General features: G+C 39.4%; 1 protein-coding gene across 2 annotated transcripts in view; it reads left to right on the top strand.

The window, feature by feature from the left end:
* SMYD3 (SET and MYND domain containing 3) overlaps nucleotides 1-26,564 on the top strand; it is a 684,321-nt gene that overhangs the window by 373,061 nt on the left and 284,696 nt on the right. Inside the window, exon 1 of one of the 2 annotated variants that reach the window (XM_057726239.1) lies at nucleotides 5,174-5,324. The exons of the other annotated variant lie outside the window; for it this stretch is intronic. The gene's annotated coding sequence lies outside the window, so the exon portion shown is untranslated. Of the gene's footprint in view, nucleotides 1-5,173; nucleotides 5,325-26,564 lie in introns of those variants that run through there. 2 annotated transcript variants of the gene reach the window in all.

Consider the following 26,564-nt stretch of genomic DNA (forward strand, 5'->3'; position numbering starts at 1 on the left):
TACTTAATACTAATAAATGTAACCGTAATCATAGAAATGATAATAAACTATATATTCATGCACTTTAGCATCCTCTTCTCCTCCCTGCATGTCTCCCCTCTTCATGACTCTGCCCCCACTGCAGTGAGTTTATGATTAGACTAGTTTAGAAATTAGTTCTTTAAAAGCAAAATAAGTCAGAAAATAGAGAATTGTTCTGCAGATTCAGATTTCCCAATGGTCTTTTGTCAAATACTTTCCGATAGAGTATCATCACGCTGAAACAGTAGTATTTCTGAAGACACTAGGGCCCATCTCAGTTGCAGTTATTGACAGAAAAGCGCGTACCTTTCCCGTGCATGAGAATCAGTCTGCTGTGAATGCGGACTGGTTAGACGGCGCACCTGAAAGAACAGGAAAGCTACCCTTCTAGATCCTGGTGTTGCATGAATCCGGTGGTATTTCCCTTCTCTAGTTGTGATCAGGTGATGTTTCTTTTTCATTTCTGGCATCAGCTTCTGATATCTGTCCCCTCTGCCTCTCTCTGTAGGGAAATTGGAATCTGTTCTGCAGCTTTCCTCTGACACAGCTGATGAAGACACAGCTTTCTTTGTCATAGAAACCTCTAGTATGTAATATGAGTATCACATTTACTACACGTGCACAGTAGGACCTTGTCTTTCATGTGATATGACAGACAATAGAGTCAATACATGTTCTTGAGATCAGTGAAATGGTGAAAGTTGTATTCTGATGACTTAAATTATATTCATTCTGCAGGGGTTTTTTTGTGGATTTTTTTTTTTTTTTGAGAAAAATTGGATGTGGATTCTACTTTAATATATGGAGTACTAAGGAAAATTATTCAAGGTTTTAAATATGCTGTCATCATCATCTTTACCAGTGAGAGTAAATTTTCATAATTGTTGACACATCAGAAATCTGTTACAGAAAATAGGCTCAGATTTTGTTTTAAGTAGAAGATCACACTCCCCTGTAGTGTTGTGGGTGGCCTGGGATGAGACTTGTCCGGGTGTCTGTGTGTGACCGTGAGACCTGTCCTAGCTTGAGACATCATTGCCAGTTGTTTTCTTTTTAAAATTATGCTATTTGTGCATCTCTGTAGCACTTATGACATCTGCCTTATATTAGTCTTTTACTTATCCTTCCCCCTTTAGATTAGAAGCCCTAGGGATCACCTTATGCAGTGCTGTGCACTCATACTGCCTAGCACAGTGTGTTACACTTAACCAGTGATCAGTACATGTTAGGAAATAGGCTCTACTCCTGCTTCATCTTCTTATTAGAGAACAGCATTTTCAAATTTTACGCCATTTCTTTAATCACTTTCAAAAACTTTTAGACACTAGTTCAGTTAATGTAGCCTTAAAAAATTATAGATTATATAGACTTTTATTGCTGGAAAGAATTTCTTAAAGAAATCACCTTGGCCAACTTCATGTGTAACAGATCGGGAAACAGAAAACTAGAGAGGTTAGTGACTTGTTCTAAATCACTAGCCAGTTAGTAACAGAACTAAGTCAAGCATGTAGGTTAAAGTACTTCAGAAAGATTATTTTTCACTTATTAAAACTGACTGCTGCTTTCACAGTGATAGTTGTAGGTTAATTCATCATTAACTCAACAAATATGTATCGACTGTTTTTATGCACAAAGTATGATATTAGGCTTTGGCAGTGAGGTATATACAAAGGTGAAAATTTTATTCTGAGAAGGATCTTAAATGGAGAGATTTAAAAATAAACATAATGCATTTATAGATGGACAGTGACAGAGGGTAGTGAGAGGGTGGCTGAGGCGACCTGCATGAGGCGTTGATCAGGAGAACGGCTGATGATGGCAGGTGGAGAACTAGTCCTGGCTTTTGGTGCTGGGCCTGCTATTACTTTGATGGTTCCTGTATGAAATCACACATGTCTCAGAAGAAGAAGAAAAAAAAAACTGGGAAAATTTGACAGCATGCATTTCAGTGTGATGGTTTAATTAGGTCTTTGGACTTAATATTTATACTACCTTATTTAAAACAATAAAAGCATGTAATACAGTTTTAATAACTTTCGTTTTATTGGAAAACAAATATAAAGATGCAAACCAAGGACTGCCACCATTAGGAAAAGTATTATTTTACAGCACAGACTGACTTAGGCCACAGCATCTATGGCTCTTCTATTTGGGCCCTCAAATGCCTGCAGCATGAAGTTCTCTTTAATTCTGAATTGCTTTGAACACATTCAGCTCCAGTTATTCTCTGGCAGGTGTTCTGGTACTTTGGAATTTTGGATTTCCGTGGTTCTGAACTCCATAGTTGACTAAAGTTATTCAGTTTTTGGTGAGAGAACAGGGTAAAAAAGGAGGAGAATTCATTGTAGTAGATAGTTCTCATCTCCCCTTTAATCTTTCTCTTTAACTGCACTACACTGAGTAGTATAGAGATGATGTTCCCTGGAAATCAAAGTAAGAACCAAAAAACTCAACGTATGTTTTCTCTTGACAGAAACTTCCTCTGCATAAATTCCATGAACCATAGATTTAAAATCATGCCCCCTTTGGGAACCATAAGATTTGCCTGAAGTTAGTAATTGCTATGTTCCATGGTGTGTTTTTTTAGTGCAGATATGAAAGTAGTCCTGGATAGCAGGAAGAATGCTTGCTTGATTTCCTTGCTTAGGATGTCAGCTGGGTTTGGTCAGTCACAGCACATGCTGCCATCTTGGATTTATTTGGTTGCTGTTTCAGCTCTGTCCGAGAGGCTGGACCTGTCAGAATGACCACCTAGAGTTCAGTGAAAAGGTTCAGTAAGAGTTAAATGAAATATGTCCTTTAGTCAAGTGTGTGATCTTTTTCTTTAATGAGTTGGTGCATTGTTGAAAATTACTTGGCAACTGGGGCTATTTCATTAACATGTAATAGGATTAATATTTAGTGACTCATTTTTTAAATACATGACAGATGTTTGGGGCTTTAGCAGTTTATAATTTGGCAGTAAGGAGTAGTTTTCAGAATTCTCATATGAGTACATTTTCATAAGGATATAGATGTGTGTGACTGAGATGAACACATGTATATTCTTGATATTGTGTCTCCTTGGCCCAAGAAAATATTGGATATTCTTTTTTTCTTTTCTTCCTTTCTGTGGCATCAGTTTTTCCTTCCCACACATTCTGTAAAACATGTTTCTTTTTAAAATTTGAGAGAATAAAGGGGGATTTTCCCTTGGAAATGGAAATATTTTTGAGTATCACGGTAGCTCATTGGAGGTGATGTACATTACTATAAAAGTATAGGGCAGTAACTGCATCTGGGAATACTACCCATGCTGCTGTCCTGAATACTCATTTAAGGACCAGTGACCAGAATTCATTCTTCTTCCCTTCCATAGCAGTCATTTTGTAGTTACTGCCCTATACAGCAAGTCTTTATCTTAATCTACTAAAAGAGCCTGGTATTAGCTGCAGTTAATTTTAGGATGTGAAAGAAAAATAATCAACAATGTTACTTGTCTGGGAATAAACTGAAAAGTAAGTCTCTAGACCAAAAAGTACATTGTATCTCAAGTCAACCTCTGTTTATTTTAACAGACACAGATGAATTTTTGTGCTCTTTCATTTTTAAAAGGTTACAATTAAAATGAACAATAATTAGGAGAGTAGTTGTACTTGACAAAATGGGAGGGGTTTCAAATTTTATGGTAATACTGGAACAAACAAACGTGAGGGAGGGATCTCAGCCAGGGTCCGACTCAATTTGCAAGATAATGATTAGCTTCCGGTGGTTCTTTGTTGCTGCATATTTACTGGGTGGGTTTTTAAAATACTCAAAGAACAAGAAATATCATGCATTAGGATTATATCCTAGATAACTTCTGTTTTATCTTTAGTATTACAGAATATTTACAGACTAGTACATAAGACAGGCTAGAGACTGCAGACACAGCATGATGTTGTCTTAAAAGCTATATTCATACTTTCTAATTATTATTAGATATACAGCCTTCTCAAAGCAGGGACTCTATCTGATTCTTTTGTATCCCTCCCGTAGTAGTGTGTGATGAACAGGAGATTAAAGAAGGCCATTATTCAGTGAGTCATTCTGTGTCAACGCTGAGTAAATATATTGAGCAAGTGTTGCAGGTCAGGCACGGTGCTCAGTGTTGGTACCAACTTGTGTGATACATGGTCCCTGCCCTTCTGGGTGTCCCAGTCTGGCAGGAGAGGCAACTGTGTGAAGAGCTAACCACAGTCCATTATTGAGTAGTGTGTATAGAGTGTTTTGGAGGTACACGGCGGGAGAGGTTGGGATGAGGATGATGATTTCACAGAACAAGTCACATTCGAGCTTGACTGGCCTGTGACACACTGTTTATAAATCAAGATATTGGCCATCTAGTCAAGGTCATGAGCCAGACACTATGCCAGATGCTAAGGATATAGCGATGAACATGGCATACTCCCTGCTCTCAGGAACGGGGATTTGTAGAAGACAGATACATATACGGGTGATTAAAATCCAACAAGGAAAGCTGTGAGTGGGATGCTGGTGGAGGGAGAAGAGAGACACAGAAGAGGAGGGCCTCACTTGGGCTGAGGAAGAGAGGACCAGCAAAGACCACATGGGAATGACCCTTGAGTTTAGGATGTGGGCTAGGAATTTAGTAAGCCAGTTATGGGTGGATTGGGGTCTGATTTCAGGCAGAGGAACCTGATCTATGAAAATTTGGGGCATGGTAGGGAATAGCATTCTTAGGAAAGCAGCGTAGTATGTGACAGAAGGTGAAGCAGGATTTGGGACATCTGATGGGTAATGGAGAAGGAGGGAGTGTATCAGTTAAGACATTTAGCTGCAAGAAACAGAGACCCAACAACAGTAGCATAGATATAGGCACATAAAAGAAACCAGGCAAGTATTCTAGGGCTGAAGCAGCAGCCTTAAAACGTCCTCAGGGGTCCTGGCTGAAGTCTGTCTTTGGCTGTGCTGTACCTGGCCTTCTTTTTGAAGGTTGTGTATGGTTCAAGGCAGCTGTTGGCGCATCAGGCATTGTTTCTGCACCGGGGAAGGCAGAGGAGCCAATGAGGGCGCCTGCCCCATGCCTTTGAAGTAATCTCTCCTGAGGTGTCACAGCACTTCTGTTTACCACATACTTAAAGGCAAACAAACAAAGTGAAGGTCTTGCTTATTGAGGAAGGAGGAAGAATTGATGTTCAAGAGCAACTGGCATTCCCTGTCACCTAGAGGAGTGTCATCAGATTTGGGTTTCGGAGGATTTCCCTGGTGGAGGATGGAGGTTTTGTTAGATTATGAAATTGGCATGAGATCTGCAGAAACAGGTACCCCACAGTTTTTCTCTTTTCTTTTTTTAATGTTTCCCTTTGCTGACATTCCTGAGTAGGCATAAATGATAGCTTGATTCATTTGATCACTGGGTGAAGATGGGCCATGTTGCGCACGATACTTTCATGTAGAACTCCTGAGTGGGATTTGATGTGGGCTTCTAGGGTGTCCCCATGAGTTTTCAGTGCATTTGAGATGAAGGGTGGAGTTGAGTTATATCTCCTGTGATTCTATTTTTTGGTGGACCCTCTACCTGGAAAAAAACCTCATCATCTGCTTTTAAAATAATTTTTGCCCTTTGAATGGCCTTCAGGGTAGCACTTATGATGGCTTCTGCTTCTCTTTTTAAATTTTTTGTCTAACGTGAATTTTGGAAAAATAAACTAGAAAGCAGAGTTGTGTTCAGCTACTTTCTTTCCCTTCAGTCTCTTCTCTACTGTACATTTAATTATTTGTAAACTTTTATGGTGCTTCAGATTTATGTACTTGGTTACTGATAATATATAGGCATTTTCGGGACCACTTATTATCCGTGTAGCCCTTTTCCTTTAAAAGTTCGTTATCAGAATTACACAGCTATTGTTGTTTACCTCCTGGGAATTTATATGGTTGTGCTCCACTGTAATAATAGTGAGATGGAAAGATACATCAATAATCATGATATTGTAACTATTAGCATCTAAGTTCCTAACAGAAAGACATCCTCTCATAGGGAGAATACATACATTTGATAAGTGGTGAGAAATACTATTATTGCATTGTTTTTTAGGAATAAATGAGCCCAATTTTTAAAGAGTAATTTTTTTTTTTTTAATGTAAATGTGAAGTTGCTGGCTGCATGCGTGGCAGAATGGATTCCTAAGTTGCTTCCCAGTAACAGAATAAGTGCCATGTCATCGCTGGGTTTGCATAACCTGACCCGTGGGTCAGATTTCAGGATGCATATGAAATGACTACTGTTACAAAACAAAAAAATCCTTTTAAAAAAAATGAGATAATCAAATCTTAATGCCAGTCTGGATTTTGCATTCTATTAACCTGTCTTCGAGATATTTTTGTCACCTGGGAAACCTGCTTCCTATGTCCTGTTTAAGCAGAAGGGGGCAGCAGAGAAATCAGTTGGAAAGTCAACAGCCTGGTTTGCTTCCTTCTGATAGAAGCAGTTGTGCTGTAGAAATATGCTGAAAGGAAATGAAAGTTGATATTAATACCTTTTATTTATTTAAACCTAAAAATTATTAGAAAAAAATGAAAATAACATGATTTAGATTTCTACTTGTCAGTTTTAGCTTAATTATACAGATGTTGCAAAGTAGATATAATATTTGTGGGTTTTGTTGCTGTTCTAAAAACTGACAAGCAAATGTAGACTGTGTGTCATTTAATGCAAGTCTGCTTTCGATGAGGCTTGTTTCCCACAAGATATCTTATGTGTTTATAGAAAAGCAGATGCTCAAATGGGTTTTTGTGGTTTACTCTAAAATGTTTATCCATTGGAGTTAGAGTTTCTAAGGAAAACCACTTCATTTCTTGTTAAAACAAAGGGGAACTTAATGCCATTTTACCAAATTTTGGTTTTAGAGTCCGTTAGAGATCTAATTTTTTTGTCATTTTATTTAAAAATATTGCCTGCGTAAATTTTTTTTTCTATTTGTTGCAAGGAATTGAGGTCTAAGCTGACTGATTGGTTTCATGTCCTTGACCTTTGAAAATGTGTTACCAAATTAATTGAAGCAATACTGTTTTTCTGTAAATATGGCTTAAGTCATGTCGATGGGCCTGGCTAACTAGTTTTATTTACTGTGCATGAAAAGCTATTCTGTTTCTCATTAATATTTGATATTTTTTTCCCTATGATTAAGGACAGTAAAACAGCAGCGCCAAGGGCTTCTCTCTGAAAGCCAATCTGGTATTTTGATGTATTCTGTGTTTAAAATAAAGAACAATGTCTAGCGCTTAACAGGTAACTAGTACTTCTTTTCACTGGTTTACAAGTGAAAAGAGGAATCATAAAATTTTATAGGATCTCCGTCTGCAACAGAACCAATGAAAATGAAGCTGCAGTTCTGATCTAAATCTATTACGTGTGCTGTTTTTATATTGTGGTAAATTTAACCTATTGATTTCTTTGTTATAGCACTATTTTATAAGATAAACTGGGAAGAAAATGGCCTCAATGTGATTTACAAAGTGAAAAGTGTTAGTTGTGCTCTAAAGGTTAGGATGTATACCATGGCCTAGTGTCTAGCAGAAAGAGTGTGTGCGTGTGTGTGTGACTCTCAAGGTGCTTACACATAGGATTACAGTTCATTCTTACAGAAAGCACTTAGTGGCTCATCTGGTGCATCTTCTCTTGATCTCAGTCCTTCTTATTCTCTCCCTGTTGGAAGGTGTCATTTGGTAAGTGCTGTTTTTCAGAAGTGATGCATCTGATTTCATCAAGGAACAGTTGTTACTTTTGTGGTCATTTATGATCCCAGGCCACATCCTTGACCACATGATGGGACAGCTGTCTAGTAAAAATGTGCTGACACCAGACTGCTCTTTCCCCTCAGGTGTATTTGCTCTCTTGAAGTCACAGATCACTGAGCTCTTTCCATTTTTAGTTTTACTTAAAAATTATTTTTTCTGTCTGTGTTTTATTTTGGATATTTTCCATTGCTGTGTCTTCAAGTTACCTGCCATGAATCTCATCCAGTGCTTTTTTCATCTCAGACATTATGGTTTTCATTTGAGTCTTTATTTATATCTTCTCCGTATCTGACTTCTTGAACGTGTGGAATACAAGTATAATATCTCTGAATGTCCTTGTCTGTTCATACTGAGATCTGTGTTAATTGTGGGTCCATTTCAATTGATTGCTTTTTTCTTCATCATGGATTGTATTTTCATGATTCTCTCTATGCCTAATAAGGTTTGAGTGAATGCTAGACATCATTCATTTTACCTTTTGGAGTGCTGGATATGTTTGTATGCCCTCAAATTATTCTTGAGCATTTTTCTGGAATACAGTTAAGTTACTTGGAAACAGTTTGATTTTGAGGACTCTTGCTTTCAAGATTTGCAGGGTGGTATAAGAGCAGTGTTTCGTCTTGGTTAAGTTACTGAGGCAAGAGTCTCTGAGTCCTCTTTCCAGTGCCCTATGTGAATGTTGAGGTTGTCTACTCTGGCTGATGGGAGCAGATTTTTGGCCTTGTTTGAGTACCTGGCACTGTTAGCTCTCATCCTTCCGGTTGGCCTGTCCCCAGGCTAGGGTGGTGTCCTCACATGCTTGTGCTGAACAGTACTCTGTCCTGAAGGGTGAGCACTGAAGGATTTGTAGAGTGCCCACTGCGCAGTTCTTTCCTCTCTGGCATTCTGACCTGTGAGGTCTATTTTGGTCTCCTTCTACTCTCAACTTCATCAGCTTAACTCAGGGAATCCACCAGGCTTCCCTCTTCTTGTGCCATAACCTCTCTTCAGTGAACTGGGGCCATCTTTTTGTTCATCTCCTGTCTCTCAGTGATCCCTGGTCTTCGTCTCCTGATGTTCAGTGTTATGAAAACTTTTTTTTCCCCACATTTTTGTTATAATTTGTCCAGGTTTTTGATTGTTTCATGTAGAAGAGTAAATCCAATTCTTATTACTCCATCTGGGCTGGTAGCTGAAGTGTCTCTATCTAAATTCTTAATGCCATCCGCTGTCAGAGCTCATCTGAGCTTAGTGTTTTTTCTCTCCTCATGATATTAAAGTTCTGTTAGTAAAGTGGTATAAGTTATAGGTCCCAGCATGGAAAACTATATAACATCCCCAAGAAGCCCCATCCCCATGCTGCCTGCTGGACTTCTCTTCCTTTTGTGGATTCTAAACAGGTTTACAGGGAGCGCCAAGAGGAAAGCCAAGTCTCTGCCCGTTGGTGGTGACTCCACATGGAGTGGACATTCTGAAAAAGAGCAGAAAGACGTGGTCATCTCTAAGCAAATACGTTTATTATTCCCCACAGCTTCTTTTTAAAAGGTTCAAGGATGAGATTGTAAGTTGCTGTACTTTTAAAGTCTCTCTGTGTGCCAGTCTTGATCGTACAGGTGCTGAAGATACAGGGTGACTGAGAAACAGATATCCTAGCCCATGGGAAGCTCTGTCTATGGGAGAAGCAAATACGCAGAGAGAAAACTATACAACGTGATAAGCTGTGGCTTTCCCTTGTAAAGACCTAGGCACCAGAGACAGTCTCTGTCATTCCTTGTACCATTTTAACATAACTTGAACAATACCATCCTGGTGCTTTTATGTACTTTGGATTTCTTGGTGAAAACAAAGTTCCCTATTTTATCATTTATCAACAAGCCATCAAAGAGCAAAAAAATTTTTAAACATTTCTTCTTGTCAGGACTATCTCCAGGTGACAGTTTTTATCAATTTGCTAATTTTTAGTCACCTACATAGAACTTTCTGTTTGTTTATATAATTTTTCAGATTGGTGATGGGTTTTATTCTGTTTACCATGTGGAGAGCATTTCTAAACCTTAATCTTTAAAATATGTATTCCCTTTGGCAGCAATTCTAGTAGAAAAAATAGGATTGTCTCTTTTTATTAAATCTCTTCTATTTTTTCTAAAACAACTGTGCAATGTTTGGTCTTCATTGGTATTTTAGCCTGTGCTTTAAGAAGCAGAATTATTTCTATAAAAGTATATTACAGAAGTATTGCTATTCTCCAAGATGTAATTAAATGAAATAGTTTCTTTTCCAGGTATATTTGTAAAAGTACATTAGTATAGCTGGTTTTTAATTTTTTTTGTTTTGTCTTTTGATACCAAAACAAACAAACAAACAAAATATTATTGTACTTCTCAAAGCTTAGGTTTTCAAAGCACATGTAATCCACAGTGTAAATTTTCCAGTAGCCTTGTCTTATATAGCACATGAAAGAAGAAACACTGGACCTATTTAGCTCTCATCCTTTTCTTGTTAGCAATCTATGTGTGTTGCCATTGGTTTCTCTTAAAAACCTAATTATTAATCTAATTTAGGAGACTCTAGGAAAGAATCAACTTGGGAGAAACAAAATAAAGTAATCCAATAGTACAGTCATTGTAGAACCAAAAATTTAACATAGATTTATTAGAACATTTGGCCACTTTTAAACTTCTTCCAAAATTGACCAATTTTGAATCTTTTCACAACAGTCAATGGAAATCCTAGAGAAAACAGTTCAAATTCTGGTAACAACAAGGACACGAGGATTGGCTCCTTTTTCTGCCTGGTAATTTATCGTATCTTTTGAAGAATAAACTCATACGGGTAACTTGGGGGTGTTTACAAATGCAATACGGTCTAAATCCTGTGATGACTTAGTAATTAGCAATTTTCATTGTGTAGGGAGTATGCGTCCACTCTGTCAGGATAAGCACCCCTCATTGAAAACTACAGAATCTTTTCCTAAGCACAGGATATAGTACAAGTAATATTCCTCCAAATCTAACTTCTGTGCAGTATGTATAAATTAGCTGGTCAATAGGGCTGGTTAATAAGCAGCTCTTGATGGCCCGTCATAAACTGAGCAAACCTGCTGTTCACTTTATTGTTCACTCTGCATGGTAAAATAATGTGGGAGAAAGTACTGCCGTTGATGCACTCCAGATAGATGACTGTGATTGTGATAGTGCTGAATGCTGTGGGGATGCAAAGAGGATGTCCCTTGTTTTGGTGACTCTAGGGCACTCCTCCTTGTCAAGAGGAGCCCAGAAAGAAGGATCATATATGAGCTGTGTAGAGACATTACCACATGAGTGAAACCTCATGTAGAGGAGCTTATATAGAGGAATGATAGATATGGAGCTCAAGTAAACTTGTTCTTGAGCAAAGCTATCCAGAAGAGTGTTAAGGAAAAGCTTCAGGCTGTACTGAAATTCTTCAGGCTGTACTGAATTCTTTTTTTTTTTTTTTTAATTTTTATTTATTGATTTATTGGGGGGTACACCAAGTTCAATCAGCTGTTTTTTTACACATATCCCTCCCTTCCTTGACTCCCCCCCCGCGAGTCCCCCCCACCCTCCCCACCCCAGTCCTCTAAGGCATCTTCCATCCTCGAGTTGGACTCCCTTTGTTATACAACAACTTCCCACTGACTATTTTACAGTTGGTAGTATATATATGTCTGTGCTACTCTCTCGCTTCGTCTCAGTTTCCCCTTCACCCCCCGCCCCCTCCCATACCTCGAGTTCTCCAGTCCATTCTCTGTATCTGCGTCCTTGTTCTTGTCACTGAGTTCATCAGTACCATTTTTAGATTCCGTATATGTGAGTTAGCATACAATATTTGTCCTTCTCTTTCTGACTTACTTCACTCTGTATGACATTGTAGTTCTATCCACCTCATGACATATAGCTCCATCTCATCCCTTTTTACAGCTGAGTAATATTCCATTGTATATATATGCCACATCTTCTGTATCCATTCATTTGTTGATGGGCATTTAGGTTGCTTCCATGTCCTGGCTATTGTAAAGAGTGTTGCAATAAACATTATGGTACAAGTTTCTTTTGGGATTATGGTTTTCTTTGGGTATATGCCCAGCAGTGGGATGACTGGATCATATGGTAGTTCTATTTGTAGTTTTTTAAGGAACCTCCAAATTGTTTTCCATAGTGGCTGTACCAACTTACAGTCCCACCAACAGTGCAGGAGAGTTCCCTTTTCTCCACACCCTCTCCAACATTTGTTGTTTCCAGACTTTGTGATGATGGCCATTCTGATTGGTGTGAGGTGATACCTCATTGTGGCTTTGACTTGCATTTCTCTGATGATTAGTGATGTTGAGCATCTTTTCATGTGTCTGTTGGCCATCTGTATGTCTTCTTTGGAGAAATGTCTATTTAGGTCTTCTGCCCATTTGTGGATTGGGTTATTTGCTTTTTTGGTATGAAGCTGCATGAGCTGCTTGTATATTTTGGAGGTTAATCCTTTGTCCGTTGTTTCATAGGCAATTATTTTTTCCCATTCTGAGGGTTGCCTTTTAGTCTTGTTTATGGTTTCTTTTGCTGTGCAAAAGCTTTTAAGTTTCATGAGGTCCCATTTGTTTATTCTTGATTTTATTTCCATGATTCTAGGAGGTGGGTCAAAAAGGATGTTGCTTTGATGTATGTCAAAGAGTGTTCTGCCTATGTTTTCCTCTAGGAGTTTGATAGTGTCTGGCCTTACATGTAGGTCTTTAATCCATTTGGAGTTTATTTTTGTGTATGGTGTTAGGAAGTGTTCTCATTTCATTCTTTTACATGTTGCTGTCCAATTTTCCCAGCACCACTTATTGAAGAGGCTGTCTTTTTTCCATTGTATATTCGTGCCTCCTTTGTCAAAGATAAGGTGCCCATATGTGTTTGGGCTTACTTCTGAGTTCTCTATTCTATTCCATTGATCTTCCTTTCTCTTTTTGTGCCAGTACCATACTGTCTTGATCACTATGGCCTTGTAGTATAGTTTGAAGTCAGGAAGCCTGATTCCACCAACTCCATTTTTCCTTCTCAAGATTGCTTTGGCTATTCGGGGTCTTTTGTGTTTCCATACAAATCGTAAGATTTCTTGCTTTACTTCTGTGAAAAATGCCATTGGTAATTTGATCGGGATTGCATTGAATCTGTAAATTGCTTTGGGTAGTACAGTCATTTTCACGATGTTGATTCTTCCAATCCAGGAACATGGTATGTCCCTCCATCTGTTTGTGTCATCTTTGATTTCTTTCATCAATGTCTTAAAGTTTTCTGCATACAGATCTTTTGCCTCCTTAGGCAGGTTTGTTCCTAGGTATTTGATTCTTTTGGTTGCAATGGTGAATGGGAGAGTTTCCTTAATTTCTCTTTCTGCTCTTCCGTTGTTAGTGTATAGGAATGCAAGAGATTTCTGTGCATTAATTTTGTATCCTGCTACTTTACTAAACTCATCAATGAGTGCTAGCAGTTTTCTGGTAGAGTCTTTAGGGTTTTCTATATATAATATCATGTCATCTGCAAAGAGTGCCAATTTTACTTCTTCTTTTCCAATTTGGATTCCTTTAATTTCTTTTTCTTCTCTGATTGCTGTGGCTAACACTTCCAAAACTATGTTGAATAACAGTGGTGAGAGTGGACACCCTTGTCTTGTTCCTGTTCTTAGAGGGAATTCTTCCAGTTTTTCCCCATTGAGAACGATGTTGGCTTTTGGTTTGTCATATATGGCTTTTATGATGTTGAGGTAATTTCCTTCTATGCCCATTTTCTGGAGAGCTTTTATCATAAATGGATGTTGAACTTTGTCAAAAGCTTTTTCTGCATCTATTGAAATGATCATATGGTTTTTATCCTTCAATTTGTTGATATGATGTATCATGTTGATTGATTTGCGTATATTGAAGAATCCTTGCATCCCAGGGATAAACCCCACTTGATCGTGGTGTATGATTTTTTTAATGTGCTGTTGCAGTCTGTTAGCTAGTATTTTGTTGAGGATTTTTGCATCTATATTCATCAGTGATATTGGTCTGTAGTTTTCTTTTTTTGTGACATCTTTGCCTGGTTTTAGTATCAGGGTGATGGTAGCCTCGTAGAATGAGTTTGGGAGTGTTCCGCCTTCTGCAATATTTTGGAAGAGTTTGAGAAGGATAGGTGTTAACTCTTCTCGAAATGTTTGATAGAATTCGCCTGTGAATCCATCTGGTCCTGGGCTTTTGTGTGTTGGGAGATTTTTAATCACTGCCTCAATTTCTGTACTTGTGATGGATCTGTTCATGGTTTCTATTTCTTCCTGGTTCAGTCTTGGAAGATTGTATTTTTCTAAGAATGTATCCATTTCTTCCAGGTTATCCAATTGATTGGCATATAGTTGCTTGTAGTAGTCTCTCATGATGTTTTGTATTTCTGAGGTGTCCGTTGTGACTTCTCCTTTTTCATTTCTAATTCTGTTGATTTGCATCTTCTCCCTTTTTTTCTTGATGAGTCTGGCTAATGGTTTATCAATTTTGTTAATCTTCTCAAAGAACCAGCTTTTAGTTTCATTTATTTTTCTTATGGTTTCTTTCCTTTCTTTTTCATTTATTTCTGCTCTGATCTTTATGATTTCTTTCCTTCTGCTCACTTTGGGGTTTCTTTGTTCTTCTTTCTCTAGTTGTTTGAGGTGTAAGGTTAGGTTGTTTATTCGATCATTTTCTTGTTTCTTAAGGTAGGACTGTATTGCTATAAACTTCCCTCTTAGAACTGCTTTTGCTGCGTCCCATAGGTTTTGGGTTGTTGTGTTTTCGTTGTCATTTGTTTCTAGATATTTTTTGATTTCCTGTTTGATTTCTGTAGTGATTCCTTGGTTGTTTAAGAGTGAATTGTTTAGCCTCCATGTGTTTGTATTTTTTGCAGTTTTTTTCCTGTAATTGATATCTAGTCTCATGGCGTTGTGGTCTGAGAAGATGCTTGATATGATTTCAATTTTCTTGAATTTGCTGAGGTTGGATTTGTGACCCAAGATGTGATCTATCCTGGAAAATGTTTCATGTGCACTTGAGAAGAAAGTGTAGTCTGTCGTTTTTGGATGGAATGTCCTATAAATATCAATGAAGTCGAGATGGTCTAATGTGTCATTTAAAGCTTGTGTGTCTTTATTTATTTTCTGTTTGGATGATCTGTCCATTGATGTAAGTGGGGTGTTCAAGTCTCACACTATGATTGTGTTACTGTCGATGTCCCCTTTTATAGCTGTTAGCATTTGCCTTATGTATTGAGGTGCTCCTATATTGGGGGCATAGATATTTACCATTGTGATATGTTCTTCTTGGATGGATCCGTTGATCATTATGTAGTGCCCTTCCTTGTCTCTTTTAATAGTCTTTACTTTCAAGTCTAATTTGTCTGATATGAGTATTGCTACTCCAGCTTTCTTTTGACTTCCATTTGCATGGAATATCTTTTTCCATCCCTTCACTTTCAGTCTATATGTATCCCTTGGTCTGAAGTGGGTTTCTTGTAGGCAGCATATAGAAGGGTCTTGTTTTTGTATCCATTCAGCCAGTCTGTGTCTTTTGGTGGGAGCATTTAGTCCATTTACATTTAAAGTGATTATTGACATGCGTGTTCCAATGACCATTTTCTTAATTGTTTTGGGTTTGTATTTGTAGGTGTTTTCCTTTTCTTGTGTTTCCTACTTCGAGAAGTTCCTTTAGCACTTGTTGTAAGGCTGGTTTGGTGGTGCTGAATTCTCTTAACTTTTGCTTGTCTGGAAAGCTTTTGATGTCTCCCTGAAATCTGAATGAGATTCTTGCTGGGTAGAGTATTCTTGGCTGTAGGTTTCTCTCTTTCAGGACTTTCAGTATATCCTGCCATTCCCTTCTGGCCTGCAGCGTTTCTGTAGAAAGGTCAGCTGTTATCCTGATGGGTTTTCCCTTATATGTTGTTTGTTGCTTTTCTCTTGCTGCTTTTAATATTTTTTCTTTGTGTTGAATTGTCGTTAGTTTGATTAATATGTGTCTTGGTGTATTTCTCCTTGGGTTTATTCTGTATGGGACTCTCTGTGCTTCTTGGACTTGGTGAATTATTTCCTTTCCCATGTTGGGGAAGTTTTCCACTAGAACCTCTTCAAATATTTTCTCAGACCCTTTCTTGTTTTCTTCTTCTTCTGGGATGCCTATAATTCGAATGTTGGTACGTTTAAGGTTATCACTGAGGTCTCTGAGGCTGTCTTCTAGTCTTTTTATTTTTTTTTCTTTTTCCTGCTCTGTGGCGTTTATTTCTCCCATTCTATCTTCCAACTCACTTATTCGTTCTTCTGCCTCAGTCATTCTGCTGGTTATAGCATCTAGAGTATTTTTAATTTCAGTTATTTTGTTATCCATTGCTGTTTGTTTTTCTGAGTTCTTATGAACTGTTTCTTGTACTTTCTCTATTTTGTTATCGAGATTTTGTTTCATTTTTACTATCATTACTCTAAATTCTTTTTCAGGCATTTTTCCTATTTCCTCCTCATTTATTTGGTCTTGTGGGTTTTTTTCCTGCTCCTTTGCCTGCATGGGGTTTCTTTGTTTCCTCATGGTTGTCCAAGCTTTTGGGGTTGCTTGTCCTGGCGATAGAGGTGTTTATAGAAGACTGTCCAAGCCTCAGACTAATGTCCAAGTATTGGATTAAATGAATATTCAGTCTAGGAAACACATACATGTATAAGACACACAATTATTGAATCCGTTAGGACATAAGGCTCTAGAAAGACCTGACAGAACCCCAGTGTGCTATCAGATATTCAAAGAGAAACCCAGCAGAAATTGACAACTGAAACAGAACAAATCAGAGACAAAAGCAAAAGCAAACAAACAACAAATAACACCCTACACATACAAACATCAATCCAGGGAGATTTTGTAAGCTAGGATCAAATATAGAAAAGAGCTGGAGTACCACCAGAGAGAATGGAGATTCTCAGAATGTAATTAGACAACTGTACTAAGAACTAAGATAAAGACAAAAGCCTAATATTAATACCAAGGCAGTGCATCATCTGGAGAATAGAGCAAGGAGTCTGAGCAGACCGATAGTGTTGCTTATAAGTATGTTAAGATAAAATACACTTAAAATGGCTGGAAGAAAGGGGAACAGAAGAGCGTAATGTGGTTGGAAATATGCAAAGAAAAAGAAAGGAATAGAAGTGTATAAAAGAAAGGGATGAAAGGAAAGTATGAAAGATATTTTGTCCGTACTACCAAAAACTTAGCTAGATATAGAAGTATGTAAAAAGGCCAAAAAAAAAAAAAAAAAAAAAAAAAGAATAAAAAAATCCTTAAAAAATTATGTTGTAAAACTTGTAGATCCCTTAGGGCTAAGATCGTATTTAATAAATCAAAAAAAAAAAAAAAAAAGAGAGAGAGAGAAAGAAAAAAAGAAAAAAAATCCAGAACTGATCCCCGAATGGACCAGTTCAATAGGTATTGATACTACTATTTCTGTTTCCTTAGCGTCTCAGCTGTAAGTGTCCTTCTCCTTGCCTTGGGTTTTTTTTTTTTTTTTTGCGTTATTCTGTGACCAGCAGAGGTTCCTTTATTGTTCATCTGTAAGCCTCGGTGTGTGGGGAGGGAGAGGGTACAATTGTGGCTCCTTCTCCTGGGAGTGAGTGAGCAGTGGCGCACTGTTGTTTCAGTCAGGCTTGGAGGTGCCTGTTGCAGAGGGCGCTGGTGGCTCAGGCGTACACAGAAAGTCTTAGAGTTGGGCCTCTCTTGGGGTTTTTTCTTTTTGATGCTGTTTTTTTTTTTTTCTCTCGGCAGCCTCCCTGCTGCTGGCGTTGCAAGGAGTTTTAATCTAGCCCCGCCCGAGCGCCTGAGGGTGCTTGTTATCCCTGAGCGCCTTAGGTGGCCCGCAGGGCGTCTCTCCACTGCCTGTTGCAGAGGCACCGAAAGAGAGGGAGAGGCTATGCGTGCGGCTCCTCCCCCCCACCCGGGAGCCTGCAGCCTCCAGCCGCCATCATGGCCGGGCAGCTCTCAGGGACCGGCACTCCTCTCCGCGGACCTCCTCCCTCCTGTCCTCTCGGTCCGTCACCCTACCGGCAACAATGTTTCTCACCCTGAACCAGCTCTCCGGTTCCCACGCTCCCGCTCCTGGACCCTCCGTTCAGCCGCGGATCGATGTCTCGGTCCGGGAACGCTGAGCTGCGCTGCGGACCCTCCGTATGTTTCTCACTCCCTCCCATCTGCCACAGCTCCGCCGCTTCACCCTCTTTGAGCCCTCGTAGATGCCTCCCTACCGGCTATGTCGGGCTCCCCGCAGCCCTTTCTGGTGTCCGAGGCCGTCTGCTGGTGTTCAGCTGGTTCTCTGTGGGAATGACTGCGTCCTTCCGTGCATTCCCAATGCATCTGTGGAGAGGGATGCACTCCACGTCTCTCTACTTTGCCGCCATCTTTTCCTCCCCCATTTGTTTATTCTTGATTTTATTTCCATGAGTCTAGGAAGGCTGTACTGAATTCTGTCGCCATCATCATTCCTTGTTTGTGTGGCATGGAAAGAACCTCTGCTTGTCCAGTGTGGCTTTTTCCAGCCACTCTGGCCCACATGGGTTGCCTTCAAGATCATTTGCTCCTGAGCCAGAGTAAGCGGGAGGGCATTCAGCTTCAGAAATCTTAAGATAGGTGTTACACTGGCAGGACACTGGTTATTATGGATGGGATGGCTTAGAGAGCATCAGTGGTGAAAGCACCTGGATTCTCTTAACTACGAAAAACTTAAGTTGTCTTCTTTTAGAAACTTCTTAATGAGCTATTAAGGGGGGTGTGAAAGCTCCAGGCATGTTTCTATTGTATGACTACCATGCTATGCTCAAATACTGTGTTTGGTGAGGGTCTTTGGTAAAGCTTAATTGTCATTTCTGTTGTATTTTATATTTGTTTCTCTTTGTGAGAGGATGTGGTAATTTATCTCATGGGCAATGAAAGAGGAAACATCCTACTGAAAGGTTCTTTCTTAAATTTGTATTTGAAAAATATCTAAAATTATAACATCTTAATTTTCATAGTTTAGAATCCTTACATGGAATTGTAGTAGTTTAGAACTAGAAGAGACCTAAGAGATTATCTGATTGGACTCTTACTTTGCAGATGAAGAGATTGAGTCCTCCAAAGGATAACTGATCTGTCCAAGGCCACACATCTTAGAGACTTAGCCAAGACAGAACCTGACTTCCAACTTCTAGACCCATGACCCTTCCTCACTGGTGTGTAATTCACAGTTTATGTTTACTTGTTGCTGAGGTCTGCCACTTCTGAGAGTCTGTGTACCCCTGGAGTAGGTGTACATTGCCAAATGAGAAATGGTTTGGATTTGTGTCCTATTGTGGCTGCAGCTGGAGCTCTGACTGTATTAACGCATTACCACCCCTTGTTTTGTCTCCTACTTCTGCTTTTATCCTAAGAATCCTGCCTTCCTATATAGCAGTTAATGGGGAGTCCTGGGACCTTGCAAGAAAGGCACTTACTCTTGTGCCCTCGCCCAAGTCTCTGCTTCCTCCTCCGTGCCCCCAGATGGCAAATTGATAGCCTCACAGTGAGACTGGGCCTCTTTCCACCTGATCAGCTGCCTGGTATGCATCTGCAGCCCCAGAAGAAATTTATTTTAGTGAAACAAACAAACTTGGAGACCAGGGTATCTATAATCAGTGGTTTGGTTGTAAGTGAGAACTTGGTCAGAGACCTCTATTCATAGTTTGTTGAGAGCTGGATGTGTGAGGCTGTTGATGAAACCTGATTTTTTTTTTTTTTTTTTTTTAGTGTAGGTTAGTAACTTTCCTGGAGGCAAGCAAACAATTAATGTTTTCTTGACCACAGGGAGATTTCAGCTGCAGAGAGAGATTAAAAAAAATTCTTCTGCTTCTTAGGACACATTGTATTTATTTTTTCTAATAAAATCTGACCTTAAGCTTAAAAATAAGTTTGTCAGAAACCAGTCTTGTTTTCCCTTGAGCTAACTTCAAACCTCAAAAGAATTGCAAACTGCAAGGTGACTGCTGTGGGGCCAGCCTTAGAGGCTGATGCAGTGAATGGTAAGGAATCCATTTATAAAAAGCCTCCCATTCCGGCTCTTTCCAGGACTATAACAGTATTTCTTTATCAGGCCCAGGATAATTTTATCTTTGTAACATGGTACAGTACCAGCCTAATAGACAGTAATTTCCTTTATTAGGCTTGTACTTAGGATGGATTAGTAATTCTCCTAGTTCATTCATCAGATTTTTATCAAATATATTCTTTGTATCACATATTGTGCTAGGTTCTGGGAGAGGATTAAGAAATGGCCCTTTCCTAGGAAAAGACAAATAAAATTACACCAGTATACTGAATGCAGTTTTGTGGCATATGCAGAGTGTCATAGCTGCACAGGGCCAGATGTTACATCTGCTCAGAGCCAAAGGAGGCTACACAGAAGACAGCACGTTAGAAGAAAGAGAAAGAGCTAGCTGGGCAAAGCTGAGGGGAAGGGGCCTCGTAGGGAGAGGAACAGCGTGTACGAAGCAGCGGCGGCTTGAGAGAGCGTGGGGTGGTCTGTCTGAGTTCAGTCTGATTACCTCTGTGTTAACTTGCTTGGGGGGAAGAAAGCTAGTATTTGCTTTGCTGGGTGGGCAGAGCTGTACTAGTTAGCTTGAACCTCATCCTCTACCCATCAGGAACCGTTAGAGGTTTTTAAGAAAGGGAGTGAATCCAACTCGAGGATGGAAGATGCCTTAGAGGACTGGGGCGGGGAGGGTGGGGGGGACTCGGGGCGGGGGGAGTCAAGGAAGGGAGGGTATACGGGGATATGTGTATAAAAACAGTCGATTGAACTTGGTGTACCCCCCAAAAATAATAAATAAATAAATAAAAAGAAAGGGAGTGAAATGAGATTCTTGTCTGTAGGAAGTATTTTACTAGCTGACTGATAAGTAATGAAGGGATGGACACTGGAAAGAAGGACTCGGACCGAGAAGCATTTATAACAGAACGTGCAGGGTGCGTGTTAAGAGACAGGCAGCGGCTGTGATGTCAGAACCAGTGTGGGTGATATTTTAGGGGTAGGTCTGATACTCTGTAAAGCAGGGAATTTAGGAGAGGGTGACCTTTACAGACTGGGTTAATATTGATGGCATTAATTATGGGAGGGCATAATGTCTGATTGTTGAGACTATAACTAAGGTTATTTTCTGGAAGTCCTGCTTCATAGCTAACCTGTGACCCTCCCTGGCATAGCTCCTGTGCTGGCTGTATTGTCATTGTCAGTTGTTCCCCTGGACCATAAACTGCTCGAGGTCAGGGACTGGTTTTACTTTGTTGTCGCTGCTGTTACTCCAGCACCTGGCACAGTGTTTAGTATGTAGCAGGTGTTTGGTAAGTACTTCAGTATTTTGATGGATACATCAGCCCACCTGTGTAAGGAATTTGCTGATTGAATTCTTCCTTTGCCCAAGATTTTCGATTCTTATCAGAAACAAGATTAGCTACTTCTAAAAGTCAGTTATGATTTTCAGTGCATGAGCAAGTTTCTCTGGACTTTCATTTTCCAGAAACTGCCCAGGCTTAGATTTGACTGTTTCCTTGATGACAACTCACTAGAGTTCTTGTTGTTTAGAGATTACATGATGAAGTAGGTATATGTGTTGGGGCCCAGGGAAGGCTGCCCCCAAATATGCCTCAGTGGCATATTGATTATTTTGAATTAAAGTTCCTTAAGAAACAGCCAATGCAAGAGGGATACTTTGACCCCCTTCTCTGTCTCCCTGAAAGCAGGAAATGAATCTGTCGTGTGAGAGGTACACTCTGGGCATCTGAAGGTAGAAGGATATCCCTTATTGCCAGATATAGGGTATTTGGGGCCAAAAAACCTGTATAAACAAACCTGTTACTTTAATTTACTGCCCCAAGCCCAAACTCTGTTTAGTTTCTTCACTAAGTAAGCATTCAAAGCCCAGGTTTCTTTGTCCTGTTGATTCTTCACAACTTTATATTTCTTTGTCTAAAAAGTATAAAGTTGCCTGCTTTGACAACTTCTTAGGTCCCATTTCTATGAGATCTCTTGCACAGGAATTAAAATTTGTTTCTCTTCTGTTAATCTGTACTGTGTCAATTTTATTATTAGTCCAGCCACAAGAACTCGAGAAGAGGGGTTGGGGTGGGATTTTCTTCTCCCTGAAATATACATGTGTAAATATACACATATATATATTTTTTTCGTCATTAATGTTGGCTACTTGAACCTATGGCTCTGTGATATAAACGGTAATTCTTTTCTAGATTTGTTTATTTGGGAGTTCTTTTCTAAAAAGTACTCTTGTGTTTATGGTCTTGAATTAAATATACTTATAATGGCTGTAGGGGGTTCCCATGGCATGGCCACAGCTGGAGGTCTGGTGGGCTTTTGTAAATGGCATTTGGAAGAATGATTAGTTTGCCAAAGCATTAGCAGTCTTTTGTTGTTTCCATCTGTTTTTTGTCTAAAGAGACAAGTGTTGAAATTGTATTTATTTAATGAACTCTGTTTGCGTTAGCTAATTTTCCCACTGTCCAGAATTCTTGAGGGAAGTCGTGAGCATTTATTGCAAGAAATTACTCTATCCACTTCTCGCTTGGCAGGGCAGAGGCAGGGGTATAACTTTTATGGCCATCAAACACCTGATATTTTGATCTTTACTGTGATTAAATTCTAAGAAGAATTTGTGAACTTGCTTGGTTGGTATAAGGCTATATATATATATATATATATTTAAATTTATTTTATTTAATTTTAGTTTATTTACAATGTGTTAATTTCTACTGTAGAGCAAAACGATTCATTTATACATTTATAGGCATTCCTTTTCATCTTTTCTATTATGGTTTATCACAGGATATTGAATATAGTTCCCTGTGCTGTACAGTAGGACCTTATTGTTTATCCATCCTATGTGTAATAGTTTGTATCTACTAATCCCAAACTCCCAATCCATCCCCTCACTCCCCCTCCCCCTTGGCAAGGGCCATATTTTTAAAGCACAATCAGCAGTGGGGTAAGTTGGCTCTGTTTTTGGTTTGTTTTCTAAAGAAGGGAAAATATATTTACATTTCAAAAGTTTTCTCATTGAGAGCCTGTTCTGTGCCCAGGCTCTTGCATTACTTTCTAATATTTCACATTTACATCAACCCTGCTTGAGCTCTGCTGTTATCCTCACTTTACTGTTCAGAACAATGTTTCAGAGAGCTTAGCAAATCTACAAAGCTCCCTTAGCAGTTAGTTATCAGAGGTTGTTTCAAACCCAAGTCTTTGGCCATGAGGGAGAAGTTTATCTCAGAAGCTTCTGAGATAAGCCTCTGTCCCCACAGCTCCGGATGGGCCAGAAGTCTTCAACATGCTGATAAAATTGTTGGAAGCGGAAGCTGAAAGACTTGACCTCAGTTGGAAGAGGTGGCAGTTGTGCTGTGAAAAATCAACCAGAAGGGGACATTTCAACTCTTTCTTCCATGATAACCATGGAAATCATAAATGAATTATGGCACCTGGTATATTAGGACTGCACATTTTAAGAAAGTAATGATCTTTTGTCTTCTCTCTGTCAGTGTGATGTAGGATCATGTAATCACTGCTGAGCTGCTCACTTGTTGGCAGACGTGGGAGCAGTTTTACTCCCCTTGCTGTTTAAAAATCGTGATAATTTTTGCACCCTCATTGTGAAATAGTTGAGTTCAGAAAACAGTTTGGGGAATATTTGTATTAAACCAGAGCATAAGCGATTTCACCTTCAGTAAACTTAATTCCTGGCTTTGGCTTCAGACCATAGAAATCTTAAATGAGATATTTTGTTGCATGCTAATAACCTCAGGGATTTTATCTGCTGCTGTTGTGGTCTTTTGAGAAGGATTCTCCCATTGCAAAGGATGTCTAAATATAATGAATGGCAAAAAGTATCAGGAATATTGCTGAGTGCTTAAATCCATCTGAGGTTTATTAATTTTCCGGATATGGGTTAACACGGTTCCGTGAATAGGCACAAGGCCTAGAGAGTAGGATTAGGAAGGTTTCCCGGGACTCTGAACTCATGTCAAGCAAAACTGGCGTGCTCGGCAGCTAAGTCAACTGAATAGGGAGAAGGCTTTGAAAGTGCTTTATCTCACTGCATAATGTTTGTAAATTTTATTCAATTAATTTATAGCGGCAGGGCTCATGAGGCTGAAATTAAAGTTTTGTAAAGTTTCGATAAGGAGGTAGCCAAACAAGTTTGATTAGCGGTGGACGGTTTGGAAATGAGTTGGCAGTCATGCAAAAATCAAAGGTTTGAATTTCAGGAGGCCTGTTGGCTTTGCAGTGCCCATTTGATTAACCGTAGCAAGTGCGTATTTTCCACCTGTCATTTCAGGCATCTTTTCTCTCTCTTGTGTCTTCTCCAAGTTAACCTCTAACATTGAAAGATGCGTCTTTTATAGTTGAGTGTCACCAGCCCAGTGTTCTCAGAAAGCCTGTTTTATTGCTGGAAATCAGTGTTCCCAAAGATTTCTTTCTTTCTACACTCTTACCCTGTGCTCTTTAATCTTTCTTTTCAAGTTGTGAGCATTTTAAGAAGGTCTTTCTCTCTCTAAAGGTTGAAGTGGCAGATGTTCCTTTACTTGGAGTTCAGGTCTGCCAGTGGCTGGAGGATCACAAATGAGGAGACACGACGCAGGTTTTCACATACAGTGATATTAAATAGGCAGAAGTCTTCAAAATCGATCACTGTTAAATATTGGTATTTTTTAGTAAAACATTGCTGTAAACCTCAGGAGGAGAATTTCACATGACTAAATAGGATTTAGTAGCCTATTTAAAAAGTCATATTGGAGACTGTCTCTGGAGAGGAAAGGAGGACACAAGGACTGGGGAAGGGCATAGAGGTAGTTTCCACTGTTTATTATTTTCTGTCATGGGGAATATTATATTTCAAGCAAATATAGAAGGTGAATATGATGCAGTTGGTTCTGGTACCCGGGACATTGTTATATAATTGTCTTTGCTGGTGTTTTTCAAACTGTCTCTAGTGAAAGGCCATTTTTTCTTTTCACTTCCAATCTATCATGGACTGACATGCAGACCTGTTGAACCACTGACCAGCCTACAGCTCTTGCCGTACGTGCCGCTTAGCACGTAAGTTCAACAAGACCCGGCCAATACCTTAAGACAGGCCCCTGGATGGTGTGTGTGGATGCGTCAGCCTTGTCAAGTTGCTATAAAAGTTTCTAAATGATTATTCTTTATTTCAGTTCTTACCTCACAGTGGACCCATAACTGTGTTCCTGGTCCCTGGCACACTCTAGGCTTTGTATGCCAGAAATATAATCATTTTGGAAGTATTTATGTTTTCCAAATATGTCACATTAGCTCACTTACGTGTTCTGCGTGTTTGACCCCAAAGTGGGTCATTCTTTTATTCCACAAGTTTGCCTTGATCTTGGAACTGTGATAGATGCTCCAAAAAATGCAGGGATGAATAGGCGTTGTTCCTGCCTTTGAGAATTTGCTGTGTAATGAAGACAGCTTAATTCAACTCTTTTTTTTTTTTTTTTTTTTGAGCACTTGTTTTGCCTCAGGCTTTTTCTTAGGTAGTGAATATTCAAAGATGTGTAATTCACAGACTTTTATTGCAAGGAGTTTCCATTTTATAGTAGAGATAGATTCAGTATTTGTGTGCCATACAGGTGTGTAAACTAAATGCTGTGGAAATCCTGAAAACAGTCACAATGTGTAATTGGGCAGGTTGGAAGGTTTAATAGAGGAGGAGCTTTTCTGAACTGGGTCTTCTTAAAGGATGAGTAGGAATTTTTCAAACTGACAAAGGGATAAAGTCAAAAGAACAGAATGAGCAAACTTGGAGAGATGTGGCAAGCCATAGCTTGATAAGAAGTGATCAGTGAATGGCAGGTGGCTGTGATTCTACAATGTACCAAGGCAGATGAGGTTAGAAAGTTAGGATGGGGCAAGATGCTATAGGGCCTGGAATTTCAGGCTAAGAAGTTTACATTTTTTTCTTGATCACATGAGATGACTTTAAGGCGTGATGTGATTTGTGGGTAGGGCTCAGATAGTATAATGAGCAGGTTATTCAAAGGAGAGGCTAGGGGAGGGGATACTAGTTAGGAGGTTGCTAAAATAGTCTGGGTGAGAGGTGATGAAGACCAGGCTCTGGGAATTTAGAGGAGGGAGTTAATCTAAGGACCATTTCTGAGGTGAAAGTGTGGAGTAGCATGCCGGAGGAGAGAGACTAGGTGAGGGTCAGGAGCTCCTTCACATAGATAAACTGATTCACAGAGGGGCACGTTTTTCTGTGGATGAAGATACAAATGATTTTTTGCAGCAAAGAGGAGAGAGGATAGAAGTATCACTTTCAGTGGTCTTGATAGTCTCAAAATAATTGTTACTTCAGGAATGGGAAAAGCAGTATAAAAATTGAACTAGAGGACAATGGAAAAAATACAAATTTGCCCTAGGGAATGTAGTAGGGCTTTATTATATAGTAGCTAGGATCTTTGGCTTTCATTTTCTGATACCGATCTTTAACTCTCACCTTTGAACTCCACATGTTCGTTCATTCCTCAGTACTTATTGAATGCTCCCTTGTGAGAAGCGTTGGATTATGAGCTGGGGATGTAAATGTGAGATGGAAGCCCTGCCCATAAGGAGCTCACAGGCTAAATATGGGGACTGCAAAAGGGTCTGGGTAGGTAGGCTCACAGGAGAGATGGCTAATTTTGCTAATAAGGCTGAGGGCCGTGAAAGGCATTGGAAGAGATCAGTTTT

Source organism: Hippopotamus amphibius, chromosome 3, assembly GCF_030028045.1.
Source record: "Hippopotamus amphibius kiboko isolate mHipAmp2 chromosome 3, mHipAmp2.hap2, whole genome shotgun sequence".
Lineage (NCBI taxonomy): Eukaryota > Metazoa > Chordata > Mammalia > Artiodactyla > Hippopotamidae > Hippopotamus > Hippopotamus amphibius.